Consider the following 18650-nt stretch of genomic DNA (forward strand, 5'->3'; position numbering starts at 1 on the left):
TATATTTATTACATATTGATTTTTATTAAATCATTAACCTATGTATACCTTAGACTTCAGAATCTATACAAAGAACACAAGATATGGGCAGTGATTGATCTGTCAAGAAGTTAACTGCTATCTTCTCATTCAAAATTACAGGAAAAAGCTAAATTTTCAACTGTTGAAATGGTGGCTAAATAAACTAAGGTAAATCTACATACTAGAATAGGAGACACACATCCAAATGATGTGATGCTATAAAGAATAGTATTTTATTGACTCAGGTAAGCATTCATCTCCTAGTAAGTGAAAATAAGCTAATGAAAAATGGCTCTTACCAAAATTTACAAAAGAAAAATACCAGTATGGTTTCTTTGTGTTAAAGAAATAACTAAATACTCATTTAAAAGGACCTATAAGGAATCCATCAAAATGTTAGCAATAAATATTTCTGAATGGAGGCATTATGTTATTTATTTATTATTTATGCTTTCCTGAATTTTCCAGATTTCCTACAATGATCACGCATTACACTAGTAATCAAGAAAATACAAGGGGGGCTGTCATTGTGGCATTGCAGGTAAAAGCCACTGCCTGCAATGCCAGCATCCCATATGGGCACCAGTTCAAGTCCTGGCTGCTCCACTTTCAATCCAGCTCTCTGCTATGGCCTGGGAAAGCAGTAGAAGATGGCCCAAGTCCTTGGGCCCCTGTACCTGCCTGGGAGACCTGGAAGAAGCTCCTGGCTCCTGGCTTTGGATCGGTACAGCTCCAGTTGTTGTGGCCATTTGGGGAATGAACCAGTGGATGGAAGACCTCTCTCTTTTGCCTTTCAAATAAATAAATATTAAAAAAAAATACAATGGTCCAGGACTGTGATACAGTGGGTTAAGCTGCCACCTGTGACATCAAATCCCATATAGTTGCCATTTCCAGGTCCTGCTGTTCCACCTCTAATCCAGCTCTCTTAATGCACCTAGGAAAGCAGCAGATGGCCCAAGCACTAGGGCCTCTGCTACCCACATGGGAGACATGGATGGAGCTCCTGGCTCCCGGCTTCTGCCTGCTCCAGCCCTGGCTATTGGCAGCTATTTGGGGAGCGAATTAGCAGATGGAAGATCTCTGTCTCTGTCTTTCTCTCTCTCCCTGTAACTCTACCTTTCAAATAAATAAATCTTTTTAAAAAATGTTTAGAATATTGCTGTGGCTATAGTAACAACAGTATCCCAAATTATGCTAACACTTATATTCCCACTCCTATAGGCTGTGCCAAACTTAGGGAGGCCTTCTCGCTCTAGGTCCAGATCATATTTTGATTCTTTAACCACAATGAAAGAAATCTGCAGAACTCTCAGAGACAACCAGACAAGTTTTCACTCTGCCTTTGTTAAAGTACTTGGACTTTAGCTATTTTGATTCCAGCCCTCTACCAAAGGTCAGAGAGAGAGGTGAAGAATGATCCCTGGACCTCAGCTTACTAACACCCAAAAGAAAGTCGTGGAGGGAGCACAGGTCTCACCTTTCTGACGATGTTTAACTACAGCTCTTCTCCATCTCACTTGGGAGGCAGAGGGATGATTTTCTCCTCCAGTGATGTATCAGGCGCGAGTGAGCAAAGGGCAAGTGTGCAAAGAGTTCTGAGTAGAGATGCTTTAAACAAATTCCCAAGTGTTCCATGTTCTCTTTCCTCAGTGCAGATATGCAGCCTAACTCTAACAGAGCCAAAAAGGAGTCTGGTAATAGTTGGCTCTCAACAAGAAGCAATGGTCAAACAGTTTATTCCAACTGCTCCCCTTCAGAAAAAAAGACAAAGCACTACACAGGGATGCCAGGGGTCTCAGGCTCCCTAGAAGTAGTTTATCTGAGGGGTGCCTGCTTTCACAATATTAAGACATTACTGATTTTTTTTTTTTTTTTTAGTACTTCAGAGGTACTTCACAGAACCAATCTTGATTCTACATGGCAACTATGGAGACAACAAAGAAGTATGCTACTTTTAACACCACGGCTTTTGTTAGAGATCTTGCTTCCAGAACTGTTTTCCTTTCTTACTGATCAAGGCTCTGAATCCACTTCCATCTTCACAAGCCCTTAATTACAGTAATTATCTCATCTCTCCCAAATCTCTAACTTCCTTGTCTCTTACTCTCACTTTCCTTATGCATGTAAACAGACGTTCTTTCAATCTACATTCTTCCGCACTGATTTTTAACCATGCCTGTATACTGGAATTACCTAGGAAGTCATATTTTAAATGCCAATACACGGCCGGCGCCACGGCTCAATAGGCTAATCCTCCACCTAGCCGCACCGGCACACCGGGTTCTAGTCCTGGTTGGGGCGCCGGATTCTGTCCCGGTTGCCCCCCTTCCAGGCCAGCTCTCTGCTGTGGCCCCAGAGTGCAGTGGAGGATGGCCCAAGTGCTTGGGCTCTGCACCCCATGGGAGACCAGGAGAAGCACCTGGCTTCTGCCTTCTCTGCCTTCGGATCAGCGCAGCGCGCCGGCCGCAGCAGCCATTGGAGGGTGAACCAACGGCAAAAGGAAGACCTTTCTCTCTGTCTCTCTCTCTCACTATCCACTCTGCCTGTCAAAAAAAAAAAAAAAATGCCAATACACATAATCTATAGTGACAGAAAGTAATCTATAGTGGCTTCCTGGAGATGAGCAGGAAAGATTACACATGGGTGTGAGGAAACTTCTGGGGAGTGATGGGTGTGTTCATGATTTTGACTGTGGTGGTGGTGGTGTTACAGGTACAAACATTTGCCAAACATCAGATTTTCACATTGTATATGGGTTAATTTATCATATGCCACTCAAACTTCATTGGGACTTCTGAAATAATTGTTGATATCTGGGTCCAATCCATACCTCAAAAATTGGTATGGGGGTTGGCCTGGAAATCAAAAGCCTTAAAAGCTCCTTCAGATGACTGTAACTGTGTAGCCAGGACAGACAATCCCTGCTTTGTAGCTACCGTTCTCTCCCTTCGTTTGTATTTTAATTTTGAGAGGCAGAAACAGAGATCTTCCATTCACTGTTTCACTCCCAAAATGCCTGCATCAGCTGAGACTGGGCCATGCCCATAGCAAGGAGCCCAGGATGCAATGTGAGTCTCTCACATGGGTGGCAGGGACCCACGTACTAGGGCCATCACCTGCAGCCTCCCAGGGTGTCCACCAGCAGGACGCTGGGACTGAAAGCAGGGCAGTGTGGCGCAGGGTGAGGTTTCTGAGCGGTCACACTGTTCCTCCCCGAGATCCCTTAAATGACAAGGAGCAGCAGTCTCCCCTCCTGACGAGCCCCTCCCCACCCTTCGGGGAGACTCCTCATGCATTATTTTTATCAGTCTCTGGTTTCTGGCTGCAAGTTGCCCCCGTATCTGCCCTGGTCATTCTTGCAGGGAAAAGGATGACAAACAGCTTCCGAGCTTCAGCTTTCTTGATAAGCCTCACTGAAGACTTTCTGCCTCCTCACCATCCGTCTTTGTCTGGTTTCTGAACCACCACTCCGTTACAACTGCACTGGCTGAAGTCCCTGACGGACTCTTGACCAAGCCACTGGTCACTACGGTCCTCTCCTCGTCACCTCTCTACAGCACTGAGAGCTGCTTACCTGTTCACTCGCATTTGAAAATCCCTTCACCCCTAGCATTTACCCTGATGCCACTCCACCTTCCTAACCAATACTCTTTCAGGGTGTTCTTCTACCTATTGCTGCTACTTACCAGAGTGTGTCGTCTGGCAGCCGCCTTTATCACACTAAAGGCTTTTCCTGAGTCATTTTGACTTAACCAAATCAATACAACTTCAATTCAACGCCCAATCTTCTCTCTAATCCTGATTTCCACATTCTGAGATCCAGCCATCTGTCTACATTTTCACCTGAATGTTCCACTTCCTCAAATTCAAAAAAACCCCAAAATAACGATGGGTGTCTGGCATAGCAGTCCAAGACGCTGCTTGAGACACCTGCATCCCATATCACAGGGCCTAGGTTCAAGGTCCTGCTCTGCTCCCAGTTCTAGCTCATTCGGATCCCTGCCACCCATGTGGGAGACCTGGACTGCATTCCCAGCTCTAGGCTTCAGCCTGGCCCAGTCCCCACTGTTGTGGGTGCTTGAGAAGAGAACCAGCAAATGGGTGATCCCAATCTCTCTCTCTCTCTTTTTAAAAAATGTATCCAAAATATATAGTTAAATAGGACTAAGGTGTTCTATTGTACAGTACGGTGACAATATGGTAATATACCATATATTCCTCAAAAAATAAAAACCCAGACAAAAGGATTTTGAGTATTTTCATCATAAAGAAATGCTAAGTGTTTGAGAAGATAGGTTTGCCCTGATTGCACATTATATAATGTATACATGTATCAAAACATCACATGGTACCACATAAATATATATAATTCTTAGGTAATTAAAATGTTTTCAGTTATTTTTTTAAAAAAAGAAAGTAAGCCAAAATTGAATCTCTCATCCTCATTCCACATCTGTGTTCCTCGTTTCCAGTCAATGGAGCCAAGTCCAATCCTCAGAGTCCTGGTTCCTCTCTCTCTCTCTCCCCACAGATGACCAGGGTCCATCAGATTCTACCTCGCTGAAATAGGCGGCTTCTCATTTACCACCTTCAATTCAGTCACGTCAGCTAAGGACACAATGCCCCGGCCTGGCCTCTGTTGCCTTCACTATCCTCATTGCCTACCACTTCCCTGGGAGCCCCTGCATCCAGGCCACGTCAAGGTCAATGTTACTGCCTCCATCAACTGACACTGGCTTGTTGCCATCAGTGACGTCCTTGATTGCCTTGGTCTCTCCCTCCTGCCTGCCTTCTCATTCATTATATCCTCCTCCTGGGAAGTCATTCACTCAACCTCCCAGGCTGGGCAAAATTCTCTCATCCGTAAAACTCCACCTTTAACCCAGGTCAATTACGACACCATCACCACCATCCAAGGTCCCTTACTCCACCAGGCATATACCTAACCACACTCACTACATGGTATTACCATAATGTTACCAATATCTTATCTATCTGACAGTAAATTCCTGGAGGACAAAAATCTTTGACTTTCATTTCTGTACTCCTGGTAACTACTCAGCCTAGGGCAGCACAAAATAAATTTGTATTTGATGTAATTGTGTTTATTTATAAAATGTAAATTTGATACACCAAAAGTCTTGAACACTAAGATTGTTTTAAGAGTTCTAAGGGGAGGCTGGTGCCGCGGCTCAATAGGCTAATCCTCCGCCTGCGGCACCGGCACACCAGGTTCTAGTCCCGGTTGGGGCCGGATTCTGTCCCGGTTGCCCCTCTTCCAGGCCAGTTCTCTGCTGTGGCCCGGGAGTGCAGTGGAGGATGGCCCAAGTGCTTGAGCCCTGCACCCCATGGGAGACCAGGAGAAGCACCTGGCTCCTGCCTTCGGATCAGCGCAGCGTGCTGGCCACAGCACCCATTGGAGGGTGAATCAACGGCAAAAAAAAAAAGGAAGATCTTTCTCTCTGTCTCTCACTGTCCATTCTGCCTGTCAAAAAAAAAAAAAAAAAAAGAGTTCTAAGGGGGCTGGCACTGTGGCATAGCAGGTGAAGCCGCCATCTGCCATGCCTGCATCACATGTGGGCACCGGTTCGAGTCTCATCTGCTCCACTTCCAATCCAGCTCTCTGCTATGGTCTGGGAAAGCCGATAGCCCAAGTCCTTGGGCACCTGTACCCACGTGGGAGACCAGGAGGAAGCTTGTGGCTCCTGGCTTCGGATTGGTGCAGCTCCGGCTGTTGTGGCCAATTGGAGAGAGAACCAGTGGATGGAAGACCTCTCTTTCTCTCTCTCTCTCTCTCTGTGCCTCTCCTTCTTTCTCTGTGTAACTCTGACTTTCCAATAAATAAATCTTTAAAAAAAAGATGTCTTAGAATTCACCCTAAAATATTAGGCAAAATGATGATGAATAAAACAGTTGGGTATAAGTTATATATCAACTCAAAGGATGCTGAATAGAACATTTGAATATAGAATATATTTAAACTCATAGTCTAAACTGTACCACTCTAAAATAAAAATGTAACCAAGGGTAGATTTCATAAACTAGAACTACCACCAAGAGAGAGAACATAGCAGGTGTGCTGACCCGGCCAGTATCTCCCTGGGTGCTCTCATCCACCCATGTAGTTAGTGCTGATAACCAAGTGTATTTCTTTTCTTTTTTTCAGATTTTTTAAAATTTGGTTTTTTTAAAGATTTATTTTATTTATTCGAAAGACAGAATTAACAGAGGTAAAGACAGAGAGAGGTCTTTCATCTGCTGGTTCACTCCCCAGATGGCCTCAACAGCCGGAGCTGTGCCAATCCAAAGCCAGGAGCCAGGAGCTTCTTCTGGGTCTCCCACGTGGGTGCAGAGGCCCAAGGACTTGGGCCATCTTCTACTGCTATCCCAGGCCATAGCAGAGAGCTGGATCGGAAGAGGAGCAGCCGGGACTAGAACCGGCGCTTCAGACCAAGGCTTTAACCCTCTATGCCACAGCACCGACCCACAGATTTTTAAAATTTGTTAAATAACTCCATTTCCTTGGCCAACAGAAGAGGTCATAGTGACAGTGAGGCTTCAGCAAACAGCAAACAAAGCAGTGGGTTTCCTAGCCGCTTCCCAAACAGCACAGTCCCTGATCAGGAGGCTCCAGCCACCCCAGGTCAGAACGTCCAAGAGCCCATGAACCCCAGGAATCCAGGACAAATTTTGTATGTGTATGTTTTTATTCACACAGAGAATTCCCATTTGCTTGGTTCCAAAGTGTATTTGTAATCCTTCTACGGTGATAATTTTAATAAAGCAAACAGGATAAAGTGAGCCAGACCCAGGATGTGCTTTCTAAATATGTGATGGTTGAGATGGCATCCATTATTTGAATAGCTAACTTTGGAGCTATTATTGGTCAACCAGATGTTAACGAATTTTTTCCTTTCTTGCCTTTATTTGAACTCCAAAAATTTGATGCTTCCGACTAATAGTCATCTTGTAAACCTTAAAATATATTCATCTAAAGGTGAGAAAAAATGCTGAGAAAGAGAGGAGGTGAAGTTTGGCCGTCAGCAGCGGAACACCCTCCTGGGAGAAGCAGCTTCCAAGCGCTCTCCCCAGGGACTCAAGGTTATGCCACTCTTGAGGACTTCATGCCAGGAGGATTTCAAAACCTCGAACTGTAAAGCGCTTTACCTGAGCCACAGACGTGGCCTACCAGCTCCCAAAAAACTACCGTGTGACCCCCTCAAGGATACACAGTTTGCAAAAAGCGCCTGCAGTCGGGTCTCTGAGATCCACAGAGGCTGCCAGGGGACAGCGGCAGGCTGGCTGGGGCTGGGCGTGTGGCCCTGTGCGGCGAGAAGCCACCGGGCAGCAGTGTCTCAACTCCGGAGCTGCAAAGCAGACAAGCGCACGGCGGAGGGCTGAAGCCTGCAAACTTGGGGTCTCCTAAATGTGCAGACTTCCAGCCAAGCCCCCGCACGGCCCCCGCCCCCACGATTCTCCCGCATGCTAATCAAAATCAGCCTCGGAGGAGCGATAACCGACAGAAAGCAGGCGGCGAGGGCTGAAGAGGAGCCCTCCGGGGAAACCACCCGGGCAGGGCTGGCGACTGCTTTCCCAACCTCTCCGCCCTGCGCGCGACCAGACACGGCGCCCGAGGCGGCTTTCCAAGCGCAGGGGGAGTGGACACGGACCATCGTGGCCCCCAGGGCTGCCCGGACCGCGGCGGCCTCGCCCGAGGGAAGAGCGAGGATCCGAGGGGTTGCAGAGGCCGAGGCGGGGCCGACCCTGCCTCCCGAGGGGCGGCGGCACCCGGCTCACGCCCGGAGGCTGGACCGCTCCCCGCCAGGAGGGAGCCCCGAGTCCGCGCGCACTCCGCTGCTGCCCAGGCGGCCGGCGGGCTGACCCCAACTTCGGGGCGAGCAAGGGTCGGCCGCGCTGCCCACCCGGCCGGGCCTCACGCCCCCGACGCCCAGCGCCCCCTCGCGCCCACCCGCAGAGCCTCGCGCGGGAGCCGTTACCTTCAACGAAGCCGCCACCCCGGGGACAAAGTCCCGGTCCCCTCCCGGCCGCCGCCTCGCCGCGGCTCCTCCCTGACAAAAAAGTTATCGGTGGCCGGACGCCCTGAGGGGCGGCGTGGGCCGCTCGGCCGGACTCACCAGGGCAGCTCCCGGAGCGCCTGCTGCAGAACCTCCACTCGTACCGCCCGCAGCGACGGCGACGGCGGCTGCTCCGCTTTCTCCCGAGTGGCAGCACCACCTGCCCCTCTTCTTTCTAGCAGAGCGGGTCCCGGCGAGCCATCTTCCCCTCCTCTCACTGACTGACAACCCAGCCCCGAGAGCCGCCACTGCCGCCAGCCACTCTGACAGGCACGACCAGGGACCCGTCCCCGGGCAGCCAACCACCACCGCCCCACACAGGTTCAGCCTATCGCGGCTCCAGGGGGCGGGACCAGAACAACTTCTTCACCAAACAGAATCTTCCGCTGCTGGACCTGGGGCGGAGCGATAAGGTGGGAGGGCGGGCCACCGGAGTGGGCGTGGTCTGATCCGTGGGCGTGGCCGGGGATGATTGACTGTGGGGTTTGCGGCCGCAGCTAGGCGATAGAGATCAGCTACGGTCTCTCCGACGCTAAACCCTCAGGGCTCGAGGCAGTTCTCAGAAGAAAATGAGCCCTACGCAGGCGATGAGAAGTGGAATCAGAAAAAACAGGATGTGCTAATTTATTGCACAAGACCATTTACTTCCTGGTAATTAAATTCAAAGAATTTTTTTCAAAATATCAGAAGGAAAAGATATGCACATTTTTGCAAAATTAATTAAAAACTCTTCCCCTTTTACCCTATCGTTGCTTTGGCCTTGCCTTGGAAATATTCAAATAAATTTCTCCAGTTATCTTCCCATGGGCTCCATCGCTCCTCCTTTCTTTTTCTCCCTAACACACGCTAAATACTGCATGTCAGACTGGCTCCTGAGCACCGCTAAGCCAACTCCTGCGCACAGTTACATTCCCACCAGGTCTGACCTTGTGCACACCTCCTACCACAACCCTTAGAAGTCCAGCCGGACCTCCTTACAAGAAAAATGGATCCCCAACCTTGCTTCCTTCTAGGAATGGAAAGAATTTCCCCAAAGCACCAAGTCTTCTTTCAAACATGCGGCACACATCAATAACAGCTACAGAAATTAAAATACACTCTACTGATATCCGAAGGGTACCAGGCAAGCAATCTCAGCGAATCATTGCTAAAACAATCAGACAGGATCCCCGCCCTCTCCCAGGGTATAATCAGATTTATCAGGACATAATATCAAAATGCATTGGTAAGGGCAACCGTCCTGGGTTCAATGAGCAAGGACAATCAACACAGGGTGTTTAGGAAAGCTGAGGAACCTTGTGAGAAGGGTGATGCTGGAGCCGGATCTTAAAGGGCCAGCGAGCCTTTGCAGAGAAGAAAAATCGAAGCCCTCTTCAGGAAGAGGGAGTACCATGCTCGAAGGTGTGGGGCTGTGACAGAACATGCCGTGGTGGAGGAACACTGAGAAAATGAGCAGATGAGAAGCAGCCCAACACGAGGCTAGCAATGAAATTACACAAGCCCGCGAGAGCTGGTGTAAGGTGTTCAGATGAGCGCTGTCCGGTAACGCTCTCTGCAGTGATGGAAAGCGTCTTCTGTGTCTGTGCTGTCCAAAAGGGGACCCACCAGCTACTACCAGGCTGCCAGCCAAATGTGGCCATCCAGCATGGATGCGCGGTGTGAGCGAGACACACAAAGTTCTGCTTCGCTTTCATCATCTCCGACTGGACAGTTTTGTTTAGATTTTGTTCTATGGGTCACAAGGGACCAACAAGTTTTCCATATGGTCAAAACAGATTTATTTAAAAGAGTGGGACTTCGACCAAGAACAACAAAAACCAGAGTAGAGTGTGGTTGTGAGGGGATGCTGGGAAGCTCAGATCAGGTACTAACAGAAAAAGGACCCTGGGCTAAAGCCTGGTGAGCGGAAATGTTTCCCCACAGGAACAGGGACAGAAGGTTGGTCTTCCCCTGACATCTTACAACACACATGGAGTCAGAACCCAGGAGGCTGAATTCCACCACGAAGTCCTGGGCATGGGAAAGACAGGGGCAAGAAAGGAAACAAAGTGAGCGGATCATAAAACAAGGAAAGAAATAAGCAAAGGAGTGTGCACGCGCGTGCACACACACACACACACGATCAATTTTATAAGCCATTGGCTGTGTCTTGACCTGATTTAAAGAGCAAGGGTGTCCAGTGGCAGAAAAGCCAGTCAGGACCAGGGCAAGATTCTTGAAGCGAGGAGGCCGGACTCATCCTTGTGGTGGTGAGGATGGCAGGAAGGAACAAACAGTGGCTTCCTGCTCTGTGCAAAGCAGTGGATTTGTGAAGGGTACAAATGAATGCTAGCAGTTTACAACACAGATAGCTGGGAAGCAAGCAGGTGAAAAGTCCAACAAAGCTTAGTCATTCAATGCAACAAAGAGATGACACAGGCAGTGCAGAGCCGGCTCCTTGTAGATCTTCCCGAGGAGGGTGATCAGGGAAGGCAGCGTGGAGGAGGTAAGAGCTGAGCTGTCTTGAAAAATGGGGAAGAATTTCAATCAGAAAAAATAATGTGTGAAAGGAGACCCCCGAAATGCCTGAAGAAGACGAGAAGCAGCAGCAACGTTCAGAGGCCCCAGAAGGCCATCGAGACCACCTGGAGCCAGACCAGCCCTGGCTGTGAGCAGATTTAACCAAGAGCCTTGATTTCAAGTTCTCCAATGTTTTGGAGGAAAATATTCCTCCTTTTGCCTTCATGGCTTTTCTGTCTGCTTATCAGAATCACTTCAGATCTCTTTTTAAAAAAATATTAGGGGCCAGTGCTGCGGTGCATAGGTTAAAGCCCTGGCCTGAAGCGCCGGCATCCCATATGGGCACCAGTTCAAGACCCGGCTGCTCCTCCTCCGATCCAGCTCTCTGCTATGGCCTGGGAAAGCAGTAGAAGATGGCCCAGGTCCTTGGGCCCCTGCACCCACATGGGAGACCCAGAAGAAGCGCCTGGCTCCTGGCTTTGGATCGGCGCAGCTCTGACTGTTGCGGCCATCTAGGAAGTGAACCATCAGATGGAAGACCTCTCTCTGCCTCTCCTCTCTCTCTCTCTCTGCCTCTTCTCTTTCTGTGTAACTCTTTCAAATAAATAAATAAATCTTAAAAAAATTAATGTCTAAACCACACCCACACCAAATAAATCAGAACATTGGGTGTGGGGTAGAACCTGAACAAATGAATTTTTTAAAAAGCTTCTCAAATGATTCTAACAGAAACCCAGGGCTAAGAACAGAGACGGGGAGGGTGACATCACACTATTTCACTGAGGTTAAACCAGGCCTGGGCATAGATTGGATTGAGTGGAAAGAAACTGAAGTCGGCCTGTGTGTGTTTACAGTTTGTTTCCTTCCTGCAAGAAGACAGGAAGCAGTCTGCTGCCAGATTTCACTTCCCCTTTTGCAGTGGTAAAGTGACATAAAAGGCCTTTTAGGTTACATCTCCCCTCGAAGAGTAAAATGAAACACAGCTTTTTTGTTTGCCTGGCACACTCCTTTGCATCACAATCTGTGCATATACAAATAATTTCCAATAATAACGATCCGTAGTCAACTGTCACACATAATCACTTGGGTTTTAGTAGCAAAGTCCTGGGAAAATGCCTCCAAGAACATTCCGTCTCCAGAGGGAAATGCGTGTGAGCTACTTTATGAAAGTCAGCATGTTCCAGAACTTCCCTCTCCGTCTTTGCTTAGTCTCTGATATCTGCAGTCAGAGGTTTACATTAACTAATTAAAAGGCATTTACCGTCTGACAAGCAAGTTTATGAAAACCTTATGAAACACATTAAAGAAATTTGATAATGAGAAAGCATGAATGTCATTTCTATGAGATGAAATTTCAGAAACTTTAAGAAGAAATTAATTCATATTTTTATCAAAATCAGCTAGAAAATAATTTGGTGATTTGACTATTGTAAATGAAACAGGAGAATTTTGTTATGAAAAATACATCAAACTGTTACTTTAGCCACATGTTAAACATATTAAAAGTGAAAAAAAAAACAATCAAAACAAAATGTGCCCAAGAGATCACTCAAGGGTTTGAAGAGTCAGATTCCCTTTCTTTCTTTTTTTTTTTTTTTTTTTTTTTTTTTTTTTTTTTTTTTGACAGGCAGAGTGGACAGTGAGAGAGAGAGAGAGAGAGAAAGGTCTTCATTTGCCGTTGGTTCACCCTCCAATGGCCACCACGGCGGGCGCGCTGCGGCCGGCGCACCGTGCTGATCCGATGGCAGGAGCCAGGAGCCAGGAGCCAGGTGCTTCTCCTGGTCTCCCATGGGGTGCAGGGCCCAAGCACCTGGGCCATCCTCCACTGCACTCCCTGGCCACAGCAGAGAGCTGGCCTGGAAGAGGGGCAACCGGGACAGAATCCGGCGCCCCAACTGGGACTAGAACCCGGTGTGCCGGCACCGCTAGGCAGAGGATTAGCCTAGTGAGCCATGGCGCTGGCCCAGATTCCCTTTCTAAGAGAACTTCCCTGGGCAGTACCCCCAACTGAGGCAGCCATACACCTGTCTACACCATCCAACCCTCTGGGTAGAACCAGGGAAAATGAGGTCAGCCCAGCTGAGGTGAGCACTCTGCCCACACGGGGATGGGTGAGCAACAACACCCATTCTCTTTCAAGAACTTGAAGCAGAAAGAGGAAATCCACATGGGGGAGTGGAAGCCGCAAAGTCAGTAGAAAGAAGCCCTGAGAAGAGGGACGGGTCCTGGGTCAATGGAAGCCACTTGGGAGAGAGGAGACACACACAGCAGGGCAACAGTAACCAAGGAGCAGCGACAGTGGAGACACAATTGGATGAGTCATTAGCGAAGTTGCCAAGGGGAAAGTGAGATAATCCACTTCCTGCAGTTGCACTGGATCGAGCCAGCCCCCTGTGTTTGCTTCCCAAGTGCAGCTATTCGAGAGCCCCATAAATTCCTAGCACCGCCACCTAACGTATCCTAAGTGAATTGCTGACTTGTTCATCCCTGAATAAACCAAGAAGCAGATTTCCAGAATCAGGGACTATGATGCCATGACACGTCATGCTTGGTTTTCATCCACGGTTCCTGGCTTATAACCCCCATAACCTTTGCTGCTTCCCAAATGACTAGAAGAGTAACTTATACTCTGCTGAAGTTTGTGTCCTTCTGCCTTTGGTACCTGAAGCAGCTTTAGAGCGGATTGAGAGCAATAAAAATGGAAGCAGATGATGACCTTTTGTTATTATGTTGGGCACTTCTGGCCTCAGAAAGCAAAATCTCTCGCTCTTACCTTTTCCTGCCCCCCTTTCACCTGCTTGTTTTCTCACCAAGGCAGGCCGTAGACATTAGACATAGGCTCTGAAGGCCGGCATGGTGGCTCAGCGGGTGAAGCTGCAGACTGTACTCCAGCATCCCATATGGGAGTGCCAGTTCCAACCCAATCTGGCTCCTTGCTAATGTGTCTGACAAAGCAGTGGGAGATGGCTCAAGTTTTTGGGTCCCTGCCACCCATGTGGGAGACCAGGCTCGGCCCCAGCTATTGTGGCCATATGGGGAGTGAACCAGCAGATGGAAAATCTCTTTCTCTCTGCATCTCTCCTTCTCTCTCTGTCACTCTGCTTTCCGAACAATTTTTTTTATCTTTTTTTTAATTAATTATATTGTAATCTTTCCCTGCACTTCCATTTTGGAGCTGGCCATAAAGAAATTCTCTGATCCAGCTGGCCTGATCGTGGATCACGAGACCACATTAGAAGGGGTCCGGCCCCAACCCCTGGAGAAAGGAATGCTGCCCAGAGAGGCCAGGAAGAATCTGCACAGACAGGCCTTGCTGTCTCTCCACTCAGCCTCTTGGCATGTCATCAGACCACTTCTTGTCCAATCCCATCTCTACGCAGGAAGCCAAGCTTCCTTCATGCTTATGCAGTGAAGCCTTCTTTCAGACCCAGGAAGACAGAGGTCTAGAGAGCTCCTGCAATCTGAACACGTGGAGACCCACAGAAAGGTGAATAAGAACCCATGCAGGCGCCAGGAGTGGGGTGCACCCCAACTCTGCAGGGGTGGAAGCTCCCGCCCTGAAGATCCATCCTTTCCCTATGTGTCTCTTCCTCTGGCTGTTTCTTTGTAAATATTCTTGACAATAAACAGGTAAATCTAAGTCGTGGTTCCCCAGGTTCTGTGAGCTGCTCTAGCAAATTAACCGAGCTCAATGAGAGGGTCCCGGGAGTCCCAGTTTGCAGCCAAGTGGTTGGGAGTTCAGAAGGCCTGGGTAGGCAACAGGTGTCTGAACTGAGAACTGGTGTTGTACAACCAAACCTCAACCTATGGGCTCTAACACTGTCGCCAGGCAGACTCAGAACTGAATTGAATTCAGGGATACTCAGCAGGCCCTCTGCGGCACAGTTGATTGCTTGCTGTCCCGAGAAGACCCCACACACTTGCAGGTCACAGAAGTGATGTGCATTGTGGATGTACAGCAGGAAGAGACTGAGTTTGCTTTTCCTCTGTCGCTTCAAACAACCTTGTGAGAGAAGCTGAACCAAGTGAATTTTGCAAAGATAATTTTACCTTCAGGGTTGGTTATGGGTTTTTCTAGAATAAACGACCCTAAAAAGAAGAAAATATTCTCTGTGTCTTAAAACAAAGACTCTATACATTAAAATTTAACAGGAAACTTAAGGAATAAATAGCCTTCTATGACTTCTGACAGCTACGCCAACCTGGCTCCTGTGTATACGCAAGCCATCCAGATAGCCACCCTCAAGTGACCAGAAATCAGAAATCCTCACAGCTGTCTTCTAAGACATTTATTTATTTATATGAAAGTCAGAGTTACGGCCGGCGCCGCGGCTCACTAGGCTAATCCTCCACCTTGTGGCGCCGGCACACTGGGTTCTAGTCCCGGTCAGGGCACCGGATTCTGTCCCGGTTGCCCCTCTTCCAGGCCAGCTCTCTGCTGTGGCCCGGGAGTGCAGTGGAGGATGGCCCAAGTGCTTGGGCCCTGCACCCCATGGGAGAGCAGGAAAAGCACCTGGCTCCTGCCATCGGATCAGCGCGGTGCGCCGGCTGCAGCACGCCAGCCGCAGCGGCCATTGGAGGGTGAACCAATGGCAAAAGGAAGACCTTTCTCTCTGTCTCTCTCTCTCACTATCCACTCTGCCTGTCAAAAAAAAAAAAGAAAGAAAGAAAGAAAGAAAGAAAGAAAGAAAGAAAGAAAGAAAGAAAGAAAGAAAGAAAGTCAGAGTTACACAGAGGAGAAGCAGAGAGAGAGAGAGAGAGAGAGAGAGAGAGAGTCTTCCATCTTATAGTTCACTCCCCAATTGGCCACAATGGCCGGAGCTGTGCCGATCCGAAACCAGGAGCCAGGAGCTTCTTCTGGGTCTCCCATGTGAATGCACGGGCACAAGGACTTGGGCCATCTTCCACTGCCTTCCCAGGCCACAGCACTGGATCAGAAGTGGAGCAGCCAGGTCTCAAGCCAGTGCCCCGTATGGGAAGCCGTCACTTTAGGCCATGTTGTTAAACCGTTACACCACAGTGTCAGCCCCTAAGGCATTTTATTAAACAATGTCTTCTAGAACTATTGTCAGGATACAATTATTATGCAGCTTTTAAAAATCACATGTTTGAAAAAGATTTAGTGACATTTTAAAAATCGCATATTAGAAAAATATTTTGTGAGAAGACATTTCACAGCCTGTTAGATGAGAAGGATGGCTGCAAGACGTCACAGATGACATGGTCGCTGTTTGACATTTAAATGTTCCTATGAGGAGGATGGATCAGCAACACACGAGCATGGAGAAATCATGGGTGAGTTCTATCCTCTTATTCGTACATGTTTGTAATTTACCAAAGGTTCTACAATAAACAAATGTGGGTTTTATAATAAGAGAAGTTCACTTTAAAAAAAAAAAAGATTTATTTGTTTGTTTGAAAGGCAGAGTTACAGAGAGAGAGAAAGGAGAGACAGAGAGAGATCTTCCACCCACTGGTTAACTCCCCAAATGGCTGGGTCAGGCTGAAGCCAGGAGCCAGGAGCTTCATCCGTGTCTCCCAGGTGAGTGGCAGGGGCCCAAGAACCTGAGCCATCTTCCACTGTTTTCCCAGGTGCATTAGCAGGGATCTGGATCAGAAGGGAAGCAGCCGGGACTCGAACCCAGAGCCCATTTGTGATACCTGCATCGCAGGTGGCAGCGCTACTGGCTGCACCACAACGCCAGCTACCACATTATTTATTAAGAGGGAGAGGCCGGCGCTGCGCCTCAATAGGCTAATCCTCCACCTAGCGGCGCCGGCACACCGGGTTCTAGTCTCGGTCGGGGCGCCGGATTCTGTCCCGGTTGCTCCTCTTCCAGGCCAGCTCTCTGCTGTGGCCCGGGAGTGCAGTGGAGGATGGCCCAAGTGCTTGGGCCCTGCACCCCATGGGAGAGCAGGAGAAGCACCTGGCTCCTGCCTTTGGATCAGCGCAGCGCGCCAGCTGCAGCACGCCAGCCGTGGCAGCCATTGGAGGGTGAACCAATGGCAAAAGGAAGACCTTTCTCTCTGTCTCTCTCTCTCACTATCCACTCTGCCTGTCAAAAAAAAAAAAAAAGAGGGAGAAACGGTGGCCGTGCTTGGCTCACTGCTAATTCTGCCCAAGTGAACCTCGGTTAAACATGATTCCTTTCACTTTTAGCCAATACATTACTCAAAATTCTCTAAAATGTTCTCATAAATCCCACAGAGAAGTTGTTGTTATTGCTGGCAAGCAAAAGACCTCGCCAGTGAGTATTTAGTTGAGAAGGACAAACTTGCACATAGATTTTTCTCTGTCAAGTGCTAGGGAACAGAAAAATCACACAGGAAAGATATGTGGGTGATGGTGATCAGCAGGGAGTCCCCAGAGGAAGCTGAACTAGTAGTGAAGCACTAGATCCAGGGAGGGACTCCAGAGACGCAGATTAAAGGAGCGCATGAACAGAAGGCAGTGCTCCTTCCGTCTGGGTTTGATTTATGAATCTAAGTCTGACTTGGTGCATCTACGCCCACCCAAGTGTCGAAAGCTCTGACTTCTCCCCTCTCTGACTCGCTGAGTTCCTGCTTTGCAATGTATTTCGGCCGTATTCAATTGAACACCTCATTGTATACCATCGGCCGTACTTCCAAAATCGTTTCCTGTGGGAAACAGGGAGCAGAAGAGGCCATGAGGCCACAGGCTACCATGGTTCCCTGCCGAGCGGTGCCTCCACAGCCGTTCACCAGGCACAGGCACTGGGTGAGGGGTGGCTGGGGCTGGGACCACAAGGCCCATCTGCTAAGAAAGGGGTAAAAGGAATGGCAGAAAGAGGCACCCCCCCGCCAAAGGCTTGGGCAGGTCACCATCTCTGCTTCGTCACACCCAGGCTAAGGGAATCCAGCATATGAATAATACTTGCATTTTTCATTTTTGTTCTCATCTACTTAGTCATCATCACCACACCCTGGTATTTATGTCAAAAAAAAAAAAAAAGGAAGGGGGAGGGGTACTGGGAAAAGAGTGCAATATCGTCAGTATTCAGTAAGAATAAGTCTGGCTTCCACTTCCTCCACCATGAGGAAGTGGCCCAGCCCATCAGGGAAGTCTCTTTGACCCTCACTTGCTGAGTCACAGCACATACCATTCTCTCATCTTTTTGGCTGAGCTGAGGCAAGTCCCCAGCACACACATGTCCAGAGCCTGCTCCCTTGGGTCATTTAAGGGGATTATCAAAAACAACACAAAACAAAACAAAAATTCTATCCTCATGGATTGGACCAGGTACTAAACTTTAAAAGTCACTCGATTTTTTTCAAAGTTGGATTACAGCAAGAGGAGAAGATGCCTCAGTCATCAAAAACTTAGAAAAGGTGAATTGACCAAGTCCCTAAGAAAGAGCAGAGCTTCGGGAAAGAACGTGGGGAGACCAACGAGGTGGAAAAGAGAGAGCTGCGTCAGGTAGGGCTCTAGAGAGGGCTCAAGCTCTGGGCATCATGGACAGGAAGATGTGCCAGGTGCTGAGAAGAATGAAGGCAACTTGAAAGAAATAAAGTGAACCGACACAGCCAAGGAAATTCTGCAATTTTTGCAACATTTTTTAAGCTAAAGATCAGTGGTCCCTCCAATCTTATTCTTGGGGGACATTTCCAAGACCCCCCACTGAATGCAGATAATACTGACCCCTAGATGCACTATGTTTTTTCTCATACATATATACCTATGATAAAGTTGAATTTATGAATTACCCACAGAAAGAGATCAACAATAATAACTAGTAATAAAATAGTATATAAACAAAGTATAACAATACATTTGTTATAGAAGTGCTAACCTCAGTACTCTGTACACTAGGGCCAATATTAAATAAAATCAGGGTTACTTGAACACAAGCACTGCAATATTGTGACAGTCCGAGTGATAACCAAGAACAAAGCAACTAAAAGTGGAGAGCGGATGCCGTATGCAGACGCCAGATCAAGGAGTGATTCACATTCCTGGAGGCACAGAGTGCAAGTGCACCAGATTTCATCATGTCACTCAGGACGGTGTGCACTTTAAACCTTAGGAATTGC

General features: G+C 48.2%; 1 protein-coding gene across 4 annotated transcripts in view; it reads right to left on the reverse strand.

The window, feature by feature from the left end:
* Positions 1–8395, reverse strand: part of HYCC1 (hyccin PI4KA lipid kinase complex subunit 1) — a 90602-nt gene extending 82207 nt beyond the window's left edge. For all 4 annotated transcript variants that reach the window (XM_017344375.4, XM_089315369.1, XM_002713711.6 and 1 more), the window contains exon 1: positions 8160–8395. The gene's annotated coding sequence lies outside the window, so the exon portion shown is untranslated. The remainder of the gene's footprint in view (positions 1–8159) is intronic.
* Between the last annotated feature and the right edge of the window lie 10255 nt (positions 8396–18650).

This window comes from Oryctolagus cuniculus, chromosome 16 (assembly GCF_051225735.1).
Source record: "Oryctolagus cuniculus isolate XC-2025 breed Fujian yellow rabbit chromosome 16, ASM5122573v1, whole genome shotgun sequence".
Classification (NCBI taxonomy): Eukaryota; Metazoa; Chordata; class Mammalia; order Lagomorpha; family Leporidae; genus Oryctolagus; species Oryctolagus cuniculus.